Genomic DNA, 15,224 nt, shown 5'->3' on the forward strand with positions numbered 1-15,224 from the left:
CCATGAGTTTGAGCCAATTCCAGGAGATAGTGAAGGAAAGAGAAGCCTGGTGTGCTTCAGTCCATGAGGTCACAAAGAGTCAGACACAATTTAGCAACTGAACAGCAACAACAAAGCTCCAGGTAAACTTTGTTTTGTAAAATTCTCTTCCATTTTTATTTACCAGTAGAGAGAATTGTAAGGGAGTCATGAAAAAACCAAAGCCGTGTTCTCCCAGAGCAGCTGAGATAAAAATATGTTCAAGTTATCACTGAGTTTAGTTCTGTATTTCTCTTTAATGTTTGAGGGGGTAGAAGTACAGGACCTAGTGATTGTTTAGAAATGTGACTCAGCTAGTTTCATGACTCAACTGGTAGCTTTTGGGGAGAATTTAAGGTCAGAATCTAGTGGTTGATAAGAGTACAGAAGAAAGCATGGATGCACACATGTCTAGCAAGAGGACCAGGGAATATACTAGAGGCGAGTGTTCAAGGAAGAGGCAATGGGAAGCAAGTGTGGGTAACAGCATAGGATTTGGCATGATGAGGGGGCAAGTGGTTCATCACAGCTGGAGCTCAGGGTTTTGTGGATAGACTGGGAGCAAGCTGATCACTCAGGGGCTTGTGATGACCCAGGAGGTTACCAAAACTCAAATTAGGAAAAATCAGATACAAGTCTAGAAAGAGCACTCCACCTGGAGTATGAGCGTGAGGGAGTGGATAATTGATGGAGTGAGATTCTTGAGGAGACAGGAGGAGATTGGACCATTTAAGTTCTGTGGATATTTTAAAACAGAAATTTTCGGCAGCAAAACTGGGACAGACACACCAACCCTTTGGAAATGATGAAGCTAGAATGTATGGAAAAGAAGTCAGAGCATTCACTTGTTTATCGTCTATGCATTGAGTGTCTCTGCTCAGACCCAGGTGGCTGCCCAGTGCTCCGAGTACAAGTCAGGGTGGAAGATGCTGGATTCTGACTCCTCCTTCATAGAACCCCAGTTCAGCAGACTCAGTGGTTTAGAGTTGCAAATATGGGCTTTCGGTGTATCCATGATAACAGGAATGCACTCTTGTTCAAAAGCGATTCATTCATCCAATGAGTGTTTGTTAGATAAATGTGCATGGCCCTGCGGTAGGTTTTCAGGGAGCTAGCTGCATCTGCCAGGGATGTTTCACTTTATTTGAAGTGAGTCACAGACGTAAACTAGTCAAGTATAATTCCAGGCAAGGTCTGATTTGCTTTCCAAAAGACAGTGACACATTAGTTTCCTAGGAGATTGACCTGCCCTGGTGGCATTGGGAGAGTCTTGTTTGGGAGATTGATTGTAGTGAGGACCTTGGGAAATAATTGGGAATAACTGAGGCAGAAGAGGGGTATATTTGAGAGGATGGTGACAGCTCTTGAACAAGAGATCAGTAGCTTTGGGGTGAGCACAGAGGGTGTAGGGTGCTAGGAGGGCCGCGAGGAGTGAGGGCTTGTTCTGGAGCAAGTACATGGGCTCTGACTGTGGAAACTTTGACAGACCTGCCTGCTAAGACGTGTTGACTTCCTCTGTAGGTGACAGACAGTCATTAGGGCTCCTCAAACAAGAAAGTGACACACCGAAGAGCCAGCATTTCCACTGAGTAGTCCCCAGATATAGGGAGGATTAGCTTAGAAGGAGCCGGGCCTCAGGAGAAGGCAGGGACAATGCGGAGAAAAAGACAGATGTGGATAAGACAGAAGAAAGAGCAAAGCTCTGTGAGTTGGGAAAGCCTTTGGTAGAAAAGAGAGTGAGGACATTTGAACGAGCATGGCTGAGAGGGAAGTGCATTCGGATGAAGCACCGTAGACCCTCCTCCAGTAGCAGCTCTGGCACTAACATGCCCAAGTGTCTGTAAATCCCAGTATATTTCTGGGCTTGAGCAACTTCAGAGTAGAGTCTTGCTATATTGAAATGCAAACCTAGAATTCTCTAAACCCATCGTCTTTCCATAAAGCAGTAATATCTTTTATAGGTATTGTGTATCTTCGCATGAAACCACTGAAGCAAAATCCTGTTGAAAATGAATTTGTTATCTGAGTGACATGTCACTTTTCAGTTGATGTAAAGGAAGCTTAGGAGGCAGAGTGTTAGGACTTTTAGCAATGCATGTTGCATGACATTTATTATAGGCCATTCTCTACCCTGGAAAGCTCATAGAAATGTGGCAGTAATATAAGCTACACATCACACTAATGTAGAAACAACAGCTGCAAAGTGTTAAAGGTTAGATAGTTCCAGGCTCTCGGTGGTAAAGAACTATGCGTGTGTGCACACTCAATCACTCAGTCGTGTCTGACTCTTTGCAACCCCATGGACTGTAGCCTGCCAGTCTCCTCTGTCCATGGGATTCTCCAGGCAAGAATACTGGAGTGGGTAGCCATTCCCTCCTCCAGGGGATCTTCCCAACACAGGGATCGAATCCACATTTCCTGCGTCTCATGCACTGGTAGACGGATTCTTTACCACTGAGTTACCTGGGAAACAAAGAACTATGTAGTTCTTTGAAAAGTGCTTTTTGCATCTTGCCAATGTCATACATTTTTGATCTATGGATTAGGAAAGTGATGAAGGAAGGGTGTCGGGCATATGGAGTTGTTTAGACAGAGAGAAGCCCTTTAGATTACATAAAATGTAACTAGGAGTTTTTGGCTCAATTGAGAAAATCCATTTCTTGAGAAACTGCTAAAATGACAACAGAGGATTGAGAAAAAGGCACAAATCCCTAAGAACAAAGATTACGAGAGAGGAGATAACAGCAAGCTGGAGTGATACATGAAATTCTAGGATGTGAAAGCTGGTAGATGATTGGTAACCAACCAAGCCTGTCCAGGGGCAGCCGCTGAAAAGCAAGTCCATCAAATCATGAAATCCCAGAAAGGGATGGGATTTGGCAGCAGCCATTCTCCTTGAAGATGAGGGTTGGGATGGGGCTGAAAATAGAACTGATTGAAAGTCTTCAAAAGGAGAAATGAGAGCCACAGATGCCCTTCCAATTTCTGAATCATTTACAGTTTAGTGGAGAAGGGTAAAGGTCTTCTTGAAAATAGAGTGAAGGCTGTCACATTGAATGCGAGACCCTTTACCCCTTGCATCTCAATACTGACAGCAAGGCTTGTACCATCCAGGCAACAGTTTGTAGGACCTGTCTCTGAGGAAACAGTCCAAGAGAAAGGACCCTCAGAAACTGACATCAAGAGAAAGGACCCTCAGAAACTGACATTGAGTTTCTACAAAATGGTGAGGTCCCATCAGATTAGAGATGGACATGTAGAAATATGACTTGGATAATCAAGGAACACCAGACAACGCTGGTAACATGAGAGACAGACACTTAAATACACATAAGTACATATACACACAGGCACACACATACTCCAGTTCTGTTGAAGGAACTATGTAGGACGAATAAAGTCTTGTATCTTTCTTGAGCTACTCTCTGCCCAGAGGAATGGTTGCATGTTTGTGGCCAAGCTAACTGTAAGACAGAGCTTTGTGAGGCAGAGAAAATCTGGTTGGTTTGAGCAGCATCACTGCTTGGACTGGTTTCCTCCTGGTCTCGGTACCTGGCTCCTTCTCATCTTTAGATTTAAATCCAGAGTTATTATGGGTGGTAACACCTGGAACAAATCTATGGATGTTTTTGTAATCCATTTTCTAGGAATCCCAGAAAACCTAGGAGAAGGCATTTATTTTGTTATGCTAAAAACGAAATGTTCTGATTTTATGTATTTTATTCTGTGTTGTCAACAAATGAAATGAGAGAACACGTTGACTGTCATCCTACGCATCTTGCCTCGTACTTTATCATTGTTATTCTGAGCATTTGTGTAATGGGTCATATTCAGAATGAAGGATTTAGAAGGATGAGCTTTCATTTTGTATGTGTGATCCCATGGAAGGCTTTCTGTCATAAATTTATTACAATTTCCAACTTCTGGCCCCTGATTAAGGAAATGTAGGCTCTTCTCTATGACAATTCTTTGCTGAACAATATTGCTATACCACCATTCATGTGTTTTGAGGTCATGTGGAGGTGGTATGCTTAATTGGATCCCTCTAGTATTATAAAGCTCCAAGAACACAGAATTTATTCAAAAGTCTTGAGTCTTTTTGTTTGCTTTCCCAGGAAACCTTATAGTTATCCTTTGATTTGGGACTATAGAATTTCTGGGTAAAGTCTCTAGTTCTTAGTTTTCTGGGTAAATTCTAGGGAGTTGGTAAGACTCCCAAGACTACTCTTTATCATACTTTTCCAATTAATAGGGGAAAAGTTATATAAATCTTAGATTCCTAAGACCTTGGGTTATTGCCTCTACTTGTCTATTTCTTATCCACTAATTGTGGCAACATATTGTGTATAAAACAAATCACGTTTTTACATGTGCATCAAGCATTTCCTATGTGGAGGGCATTATCAAGAGAAAAGCAAAGAAATACACATTATGCGTATTTGTTGTCTTAGAGTGAGTGTTCTAGTTGGGGAGATGAGTTGTGAAAAGTAAAATAACACATGTTTACATAATACACACAATTGGCAAGCATTATTAAGACTAATTATATGTCAAAAAATATTATGGAATTCAAGGCAAGAGAAATGAACTTAAATTGAGTTGCATAAACAGAAACTTATGAAAGTGTGTAACTGTGTTGGAGGAGTGGATTTGGGTAGCAGGAGAAGGAGGGGTGGAGTAAAAATAAAGAGGTGGAAAATCTTGCAGTGTATTTGATGAACAGAGGGCAAGGAAGTCAGGTATATGCAGGAGGGGCACCCTCAATCCCAACCTTCTGGACCCTTCAGGGTGCTTGTGTCTTAAGAAGCTGAAACCAAATCTGACTCACGTGGGCAGAAAAGTAATTTACAGTATTGGACCTTCCAACTCATGAAAATGATATATATAAAGAATGCTGAGCGCCGAAAAATCGATGCTTTCAAACTGTGGTGTTGGAGAAGACTCTTGAGAGTCCCTTGGACAGCACGGAGATCAAACCAATCAATACTTAAGGAAATCAACCCTGAATATTCACTGGAAGGACTGATGCTGAAGCTGAAGCTTCAATACTTTGGCCACCTGGAAGAGCTGATTCATTGGAAAAGACTTTGATGCTGGGAAAGATTGAGGGCAAGAGGAGAAGGGAGCGAGAGAAGAGAAGATGTTTGGATGGCATCATTGATTCGATGGACATGAGTTTGAGCAAACTTTGGGAGATAATGAAGAACAGGGAAGCCTGGTGTGCTGCAGTCCATAGGGCTGCAAAGAGGTGGACACTCACTACTCAGTGACTGAACAGTGAAAAATCTCACTTAATCTCACTTAACAGGTCTCACTTAATCTCTCTTTAATATTTACAGTTTGAATAGTTTTCTATAAACTAGAAGATTTAAAATCTTTTAAAATTTATTTTTATTGAGGTATAGTTGAATTACAATGCTGTGTTAATACTGCTATACAGCAAAGTAACAGTTCTACGTGTATATATATATATATACATTTTTCATATTCTTTTCACTTATGGTTTATCATATTAAATAAAAGACATTGAATATAGTTCCCTGTGTTATACAGTAGAACCTTGTTGTTTATTCGTTCTAGATGTGTCAGTTTGCATCTGCTAATCTCTGACTTCTGTCCTCTCCCACCCCACACCCGCTGGGTAAACGTCAGTCTATTCTCTGTGTCCCTGCTTTTGTTTCTGTTCACAGATGGGTTCATTTGTGTTATATTTTAGATTCCACTTATAAATGATGTCATATGGCAGTGGTCTTTGCCTTTCTGAGCTACTTCATTTAGTATAATAATCTCTAGATGCATACATGTTGCTGAAAATGGCGCTGTTTCATTCTTTTTTAATGACTAATATTCCATTGTGTGTATATATGTATACACCATTTATACTTCTTTATCCACTTATCTGTTAGTAGACATTTAGGTTATTTCCGTGTCTTTGTAATGAATTCCTTCTTGATCCTCTGCTTTCCTGCTAGTCTAGTTTTTACGTCCTGAATTTTTGAGGACCCAGACATTGGGCTCCTGCCTTCTCCCTGTTCTTTTTCCTAGAGCCAGGGCCAGGCATCCTGGTCCCCAACTCTGTCACTGAAGCTTCTCTTCCCGCTCCCTTGGAGCCTTGATGCTAACCATCTGCCGGTTCTGCCCTGCCTCCTGCCTCTTTCCTTGTTCCACATCTCAGATTCTGCCTGCCCATCACTCTTGACAGGAACTCCCTTCCTTGTCTTATTGGCCTATTCTGGCCTGTTCCCAGGTCCTGCTCTCTCTGACCATCTTCTTTTATTCTGGTCCAGCCTTTAATTATCCACAGCTGATCTGTCCTCAAGGTCTACCTCCTCAGAGGGACTCAAGTTCCGGCTTCTTCAAGTCCTGTAGCTGGCGCCTGTCTCATGTATATCATCTGAATTCATCACTACTTCTTTTTTGGTATTTCTCTCCTTTCTTGATCTAGATTTGGACTTACTGCATGGATCATTAACAAATAAATATGTGTCTTCACAATGAATCACTTCTTATTTGGAATTCAGTCTAGTGGATTACAAGGAAATAATAGCTCATATTGAATGACTTGACCTCACCAAAGGAACCAGGATCCCTGTGTTTCATGGACATGTGATAATATGATGTTTATTAGAATAAAGTGTGGCACTTAAAACATTCCTACTTGTCTTCCCTGGTGAAATGTTCATCCTAATCTTTTCTTTTATCTCTGAGACCACTTTTACACAATTTTAATAGGTCATTAAATTAAATAGATTCAATTTTCTCTGTCTAGCCAAACTGCAAATAGAAGAATCTCTGTATAAAACTAATAATGAAAGACATTTTGCTTGCCTCTTTTCTCTAGAAGGGTGCCTGCATGTCACCCATTAGTGAGGGACACATTTTTTCTTTGTATCTTCTTTCTCTGTTCCAGGGAAATTGATTAGCAGACACAACTGTGGATGCAGATGTGGTTTTTAATTTTTTTTTTTTTTAAAGAAAGAATTGAGCTTGGCTGGCACCTGGAAACACGTGGAAATGGAACAGCTCCTGGCGGCATGCACATGGCAGCCTAGCACAGTCACACCAGAGGTGGTTTGAGATGTCTTCAGGTCTCTGCATCTTGGAGGCAGTGATTCCTGCCCCCTGTCCACTGCAATACCCTCTTTCCCCACCCCACCTGCCTCCACCATCACAATCTTTGTATAAACTTTCTGGGAGTTTACTCAGAATCAGTGCCTCAGTTAGGACTTACCCATGATGGAATACTAACTATATTTTAGCCAGACTTCATGGGATGCTGGGCTTCCCAGGTGGCACAGAGGTAAAGAATCTGCCTGCCAATGCAGAAGACACAGGTTCGACTCCTGGGTTGGGAGGATCCCCTGCAGAAGGGGCACCCCACTCAGTATGCTTGCCTGGAGAATCCCATGGACAGAGGAGCCTGGTGGGCCACAGTCCATGCGGTCACACACAGTTGGACACTGAATATAGGCACACATGCACATGTGGGATACTAGCCAGTAATCACTGTGAGAGCGACTCGCAGGGGCTTTGGTTTTTAATAATCTTTATCATCTGCCTTCTTCCTTTATCAGGGAGATAACATAAGGTGTCTATATTACCACTGCCATCATGCAACTTTAAGGATGGGATAAAAGTTAAATCTACAGTTGTGCTTTGATAGGCTATAGTGGGTATCTGTGGAAGATGCTGTTTTCCCACTCATCAGAAAAAGAAATCGCCAGTCCTAGTGAAATGGGCCCTCGATGAACTAGAAGACAGGAAACAGGCTGGTTATATGGCATTTTGAGCAATGAGAGACAACCACCCCATTCATCCAATCATTAGATCAGAGTTATCAACTGGGCTGCTGTTTACTTTGAAAGTGAAAATGTTAGTCACTCAGCTGTGTCCGACTCTTTGCAACCTCATGAACTATAGTCCCCCAGGTTCCTCTGTCCGTGGGATTCTCCAGGCAAGAACACTGGAGTGGATAGCCATTCCCTTCTTCAGGGGAATTGGGCCTGGGTCTCTCGCATTGCAGGTTGTTTACTTTGAGCTTTTTCATAATTTCTTTTTAGAAAGATAAAATCTGAAAATGTTTATGGTAACATTTTAGAGCAGAGTATTAGAAAACTATGCTTCTTTTCTAAGATAACATTTTTATTTCAATTATAAAATTGTCACTTTAAACAGCCAGTCAAGTTCATAGGTAATCAGTCTCATCAGGCAGTTAATTTACGTTGTAAAAATATATGAATCATTAACCTAAATTTAAAAAGTAACTGATATCTTCTTGTCACATATTGTATGTGATACCTTTTGTCAGAGAGATGAAAAGTGGTTTCACAGCCTTGCCAATAAAATTCCAAAGTAAGAACTTACTTATATTTGCTAATTGAAGTTATTCTGGTTATGAACAAGAAACCCTGGCTGTGTCTCTGATGAAAATAAAAGGATTTTTCACTTTCAGGATTTTCTTAAGGGTAAATAGGGCTCCCTTGATTTTTCTGGTGTGTAGATAATTCTACAGAATATATACAACTCGTGCTTTTATGCTGCTGCTGCTGCTGCTGCTAAGTCGCTTCAGTCGTGTCTGACTCTGTGCGACGCCATAGATGGCAGCCCACCAGGATCCTCCGACCCTGGGATTCTCCAGGCAAGAATACTAGAGTGGGTTGCCATTTCCTTCTCCAGTGCATGAAAGTGAAAAGTGAAGTCGCTAGTGACTATTAATTCAATTTGGTTATCTTTTCGGTCTGCTTCTTGCATTTAAAGAGAATTTTTTCGTAGTGCCTTAACCCAGAAAATTAACTCCAATGATAAAAAAAAGACTTGGGTTTTCATGGAGGTTAGCAGGGGGCATATTTTGGGAAAAGGATTTTTTTTTTTAAAGGCATCAGATCCAATTTTGCAGACTGTGGCTACTCTAAGCATGGCCTGTGATGGACAGTATTAAACATGATACTGAGTTTGAAAGGAATGACTGTCTTTGGGTAAGAGAAGAGCTACAAGTTTTTGACCTTGTGAGTCTGACGTTCCAGCCCCGTCTCCCAGGGCTGCCCGCCCACGGGCCCTGTCTCCAGTCCACCTCCCTCCTCCTGTGAACGACACCCTTTGTTTCTCTCGCTCCTTCATCTTGGCAGTCTCATCTCCTCTGGACCTGTGAAAAGCCTAGATAAAAAGAGCAGACGAGGGGTACTCTTTCTACCCCCTTCTGATGCCTATGTCAGAAGCTTTCTCTATCTCCTTTATACTTTAATAAAACTTTATTACACAAAAGCTCTGAGCAATCAAGCCTTGTCTCTGGCCCTGGATTGAATTCTTCTCCTCCGGGGGCCAAGAATCCCGGCGTCATAATTCAATAACAACCTTTCATCTTGGGGGCTCGTCTGGGATACTTCAGGACAAGATGGGAGCTAACAATTCCAGCCTCACTCCTTTGAACTGTATCTTGAAAAGCTGGGATAGATTTGATCCCAAGGGCTTAAAGAAGACACACCTGGTCTTCCTATGCAATACTGCATGGCCACGCTCTGGAAGATCTAATGGATACCCCATTAGACAATCCTGACCTGGAAATATTTACAGATGGCAGTTCTTTTGTTCAGGATGGAAAGCATAAAGCAGGTTATGCCGTGGTGACTGCTGAACAGGATTTGGAAGCAAAATCTGGATTACAAAGAAGGGAGAAGTATCCTGGAGAGGACTGGGAAATTGATTTTACTCATATGCCAAAAGCTAATGGATATTCTTGCTTACAAGTTTGGGTAGATAACTTTTACTGGATGAATTGAGGCTTTAAGGAGGTTATAAAGATTCTCTTCATCAGTGGAAGACTTCCCGTGGTAGACATCTCCACTTCAAGGAAAGGACTTTCTCCAAATCTGTGAATACCTTCGACAACAATCACATGCGATGCCTCTTCTTCATCTGATGACATCTACTAACTCTAAAATGGACTGGTGCAACATGTTGCACTTTAACTACGGACATAATGTGACTTTTAATTTTGATTTTAACTTGTTTTAATGACTATGTTTGTTGCCTTACATCTGTAATTGTATAACTAGATTTTTTTCTAGCCACATGAAAGCTTTTAAGTTACAAATGGTTGCTCAAACTCCTGCTACTGCTGCAACTTTCTCCAACTACTATTTGGGGCCCCTGGATCAGATATCCTCAATATGAGGATTAGGAGAATATGTTGCCTCGCCAATTTAGGGACAATGCCCCTCCTCAGCTCGGAAGCAGTTATGGAACGAGAACGATGCCCCTTTTCCCTAGGCAACATAATTCTCCTAAAAGAAAAAGGGGGAATGAGTCATTTCATAGGCAGGTTGATAAGAAGTCTAGGGGTCCCCAAGGAGAGAGGGGTCTGGAATTCTCAAGGAGGAAGAAAGGACAAACTTTTTTCCTTCTCTACAGTCCTTAGGATTATTTAACAACAATGTATTATGTATTATGCCTGAGGACAGTCTCTGGATTAAACCTTCTGGCTAATTCTGTTATCTTAAAATGTAAATTATGGGAGTAGGTCTGGTGAGGTCTTTACAACCTCCAGACATTCTTTGGATTCACTGGAGAGTATATAACTCCATTGCTAACACTAACAAGCGGGTACTCTTTCTACCCCCTTCTGATGCCTATGTCAGAAGCTTTCTCTATCTCCTTTATACTTTAATAAAACTTTATTACACAAAAGCTCTGAGCAATCAAGCCTCGTCTCTGGCCCTGGATTGAATTCTTCTCCTCCGGGGGCCAAGAATCCCAGCGTCGTGATTCAACAACAACCTTTCAGAGCTTTGACTGCTGGGGTCCAAGTTCGATCCCTGGTTGGGAAACTAAGGGAAACTAAGATCTTTCAAGCTGCATGGCACAGCCAAAAATTAAATAAAGTCTTTGGTAATTCCAATATCTTAGTTATCTTGGGATTGGCATCCATATTTTACCTTGAGAATTGGTTACATTTTCCTGGTTCTTTGTATATTGAATAATTTTAGATTGCATCTTGAACATTTTAAAAATTATGTTGTGAGAATATAGGCTATATTAAAATCTTTTGTATGAAAAAAAAAAAAAAAAGAGCAGACGACATTCACTTCTGAAGCACACTGTATATTGTGAGATGTTCCAGGTCCTTGACACACACCAATTCTTGTAATCTTCACAGTAACTCAGTGATAGAGATTCTAGTCACGCTCCCATTTTACAGTTGAGGGAGTTGGGGCCTTAAGGGACTAAACAATTTCTCCATGATCACATGGTTAGCAAGTAGTGGAGCCAGGGCTTGGACCCAGGAGTCTAACGAAAGAACCCATGTTATTGGTCACCACACTATCGTGCACCTTGAACTCACAGCAAATAGACAGCACCATCATGGCATAACTAGCCAGCAGCATGTTGATCTCTTCTGCTTAATTGTTCCTATTTATTGGAGAAGGAAATGGCAATCCGCTCCAGTATTCTTGCCTGGAAAATCCCATGGATGGAGGAACCTGATAGGCTACAGTCCATGGGGTCACAAAGAGTCAGACACGACTGAGCGACTTCACTCACTTCACTTATGATGAAGAATAGGCACCGTTTCCAGTACCTGGAGTCACACGCATAGTAGCTGCCCTATAACCTTAATTATTGTCGTTCTCGTCATCCTCCTCCTCTTCATCTACCACTTATTAGGCACATTTATGTGTCAGGCATACTTCACATAAATTAGATTGAACTTTCACAGTGATCATAATGAGGTTCATCTTATCCCTATTTTATCGTTGAAAAGACTTTGCCTTTAGGAAGCGGCAGAAATAGGAGTTTAAGACCCCTCTGGTGAGTTCCAGAATTCTTTCCCTTAACCATTGTACATTATATACTCAATAAATTTAAAAAAAATTAAAAAGGAACTGAGTAGGTAAGAAAAAGGAGAAGGAAATGGCAACCCACTCCACTGTTCTTGCCTGGAGAATCCCAGGGACAGGGGAGCCTGGTGGGCTGCCGTCTTACATGGCCAACGATGTGACAATTTCGCCTCCCCAGGTTTTAGGATTTCTTCCTTAATTGTGTTAGATTCTGGAGCACTCAGATCATGTGTAGCTGGGTCCCTCAAAGTATGGGCGAGGGTGTTCACCCTGGCTTTCTTGGACTCATGATCCTTCTGTCCCCACTGGATTCTTCCACCTTACACAATTATGTTCTTCCACACATTCTGTTGACTACATATTCACTTGAGATAGCTGGTTTATCCCTTCTATTTTGAAACTGTTAGGCAGTTTAGTTTCCTACTTAGTATGGAACTTTTCAGTTAGACTGTTTTGCTTGTAACACCCTAGCTTAAACCAGTGCACAAATGCAAATTTTCATTGGTTGTAGGATTAAGAAGTTATTTAGGAGCGTGGGTGTACTTTAAGAAAGACAAACTGGTATTTAAATAATGAAGCATTTCCTTGGGCTTCCTTGGACAGCCAGTTGCCATGTAAGAAACCTGACTGCTTATGAGAGGGGTGATCATGTACAAGAGAGATGCAGAAAAAGAAGCAGGCACAATCCAAAGTCAAGTGCCATCTTCTTTGTGGTCCAGAGTGGCAGCTATGACTCCAAGATGCCAATGACTTCAGATGCCAAGTTGTGACCACCTCAGCTGCTATAACAAGGTTAACCTATGAGAGCGGAAAAGGAATTGCCTTGCCTCTAGTTCACCAAGTCCCACCTGCAGCTTGATGCTCTCCTGGTGTCTGAAGCAGTCCATCACTCCTGCCCTGCCAGGGGAGGATCTCAACCTGGATGAGAAGGACTGGGGCTTTTTGCTGCACTTTTGGCAGCTTGCTGCTCTGTATTTAGGGACAAAGCCAAGTTCTAAAAAAAAAAAAAAAAATGAAAAAAAAAAAAAGTAAACTGAAATGAAGTCTAGTCCTAATAGGCCTTGGGAGGATATAACAAAAATTGCCTAAAATAAAAATGTATAAAGCAGACTGTGAACAGACACATTATCGCCTTTGGCCATTATTTCTTTAGAGGAGAATCCTAGTTTCCATGATTGTGTTATTTTGGGGATTACTGATAGCTAATAGAACCAATGTAACATCTACAGGGTTTTTTGTCTGTTTTTTTTAAGAGTTCTGGACTATATTTCTTAGCGTAATGTGTTGTGATGCTCGTGGTCTCTAATTCCTTTTTGCCAGGTCTATTTTATCAGTCCCCTGGTATCCCACAGATTTCTGAGGCATTGGAATCCTAGCAACAGATTTTTCATTTAAGTAGGATCATCTTGATCACCAGCCTCCCACAGGTTCGTAAAAGTTTTGTGCCGCTTCCTAGCACTCACAGAGCATCCCTAGAGCATATTTTGTGGAGCCTGCTCTCCCATCAATTTAGCAGAAAAATATAACTTGCTTGTGAATCTACAATCATGTGTCAAAACAAGATGGCCTTCTCAGCGACAACACTGCCTTAGTGGGGAGCTGGTTTTTGCTGGTTCATTTGTTTGGGAGTTGATTTTGCATAAGGATATGAATAATAGAAAAGCTTTTAACATTTTAAAATTGAGGAGGCCAAATTAATAGTAGTCTGTTCCATTCCAAGAATTTTCTGATTATTTTTATTCATTGTCCCTCAAATTTATATATGTATATATATATAAATTTCTCAGCAACTTGTATTCAAGTGAAAGTTGAAATGTATACTAAATCACACAGAATGAATTTTTGAAAGATTCCCCCTAATTCTAAAAGTAGAAACAATATTAAAATTATGTTCCACTTTCCAGTAGAAACAACAGTATTAAAAGCTTAGAAGGCAGTTGACTTCTATTAGCTCACTGAACTCCCAGTAATGTTTTGCTGTGGTAACTATTATTATCCCTATTTTATAGACAGAAAAGTGAAGCACACTGAAGCACAGAGAGGTTAGGCTCAAAATCTCAACACAAGTAACACTGTATGCATCTGCATCCTGGGCAGCTAATTATTAGCTCACGTTGCTAATAATTGATCTGTGTTTAATGAAGAGAACTTCGAAAGCTTGAAAAAACTGCCCATTTCACCACCATTTATAGATCTGGTGAGAGTGAAAGTCGCTCAGTCGAGTCTGACTCCGTAACCCCATGGACTGTAGCCTGCCAGGCTCCTCTGTCCATGGGATTCTCCAGGCAAGAATACTGGAGTGGGTTGCCATTCCCTTCTCCAGGGGATCTTCCCGACCTAGGGATTGAACACAGGTCTCAGGCATGGCAGGAGGATTTTCTACCATCTGAGCCACCAGAGAATGGAAACAATTAAAGCTTAGCTATAGATACATGTATGAAACCATCATGTTGTATACAGTGAACTTACACAGTGTGGTATGTCAATTATATCTCAGTAAAGCTGGTAAAAGACTAAGCTACATTTGCTTTCTGAATTTTCACGTGCATATAACTTTAAAAAAGTTTATTTGCACATACAGTTTTGTACCTCACCCATACCTCTCCATGTCAAAAGTCATTCCTCTTGACCATGAAATTTTGCTGCATAATGCTCCATTTTATGTAAGTACATAATTTGCATAATTAAATTTTTTATTAAAAACATTTATGCTATTTCTTCAGTGACCCTTTCTCTTTTTTTTTTTTGAGTGTATCTATTATAGGTTTGTGGTTTCCATGAGGTTCATATATAAACAACACCTATAAATATAGATAAATTTTTTTTAATTGATGATCTCAAGTTTGAACACATTCTAACAACTGTGCTTTTCTCCTTTGCTTATCCCAGATTTAATGTTTTTGCCATAATACTTCCATCTTTTTGTTTTGTGTTCCCTTAGCTACTTATTGATGATTTTACTATTTTAATTTTTTTTTAATTTTTATTTTTACTTTATTTTGCTTTATAATACTGTGTTGGTTTTGCCATACATTAATATGAATCAGCCACGGGTGTACATGAGTTCCCAATCCTGAACCCCCCATCCCACCTGCCACCCCATATCATCTCTCTGGATCATCCCCGTGCATCAGCCCCAAGCATCCTGTATCCTGTATTGAACATAGACTGGCGATTCGTTTCTTACCTGATAGTATACATGTTTCAATGCCATTTTCCCAAATCATCCCACCCTCTCCCTCTCCCACAGAGTCTAGCAATAAATGCTGGAGAGGGTGTGGAGAAAAGGGAACCCTCTTAAACTGTTGGTGGGAATGCAAACTAATACAGCCACTATGGAGAACAGTGTGGAGATTCCTTTAAAAATTGCAA

Source organism: Oryx dammah, unplaced genomic scaffold (assembly GCF_014754425.2).
Source record: "Oryx dammah isolate SB20612 unplaced genomic scaffold, SCBI_Odam_1.1 HiC_scaffold_4, whole genome shotgun sequence".
NCBI lineage: Eukaryota > Metazoa > Chordata > Mammalia > Artiodactyla > Bovidae > Oryx > Oryx dammah.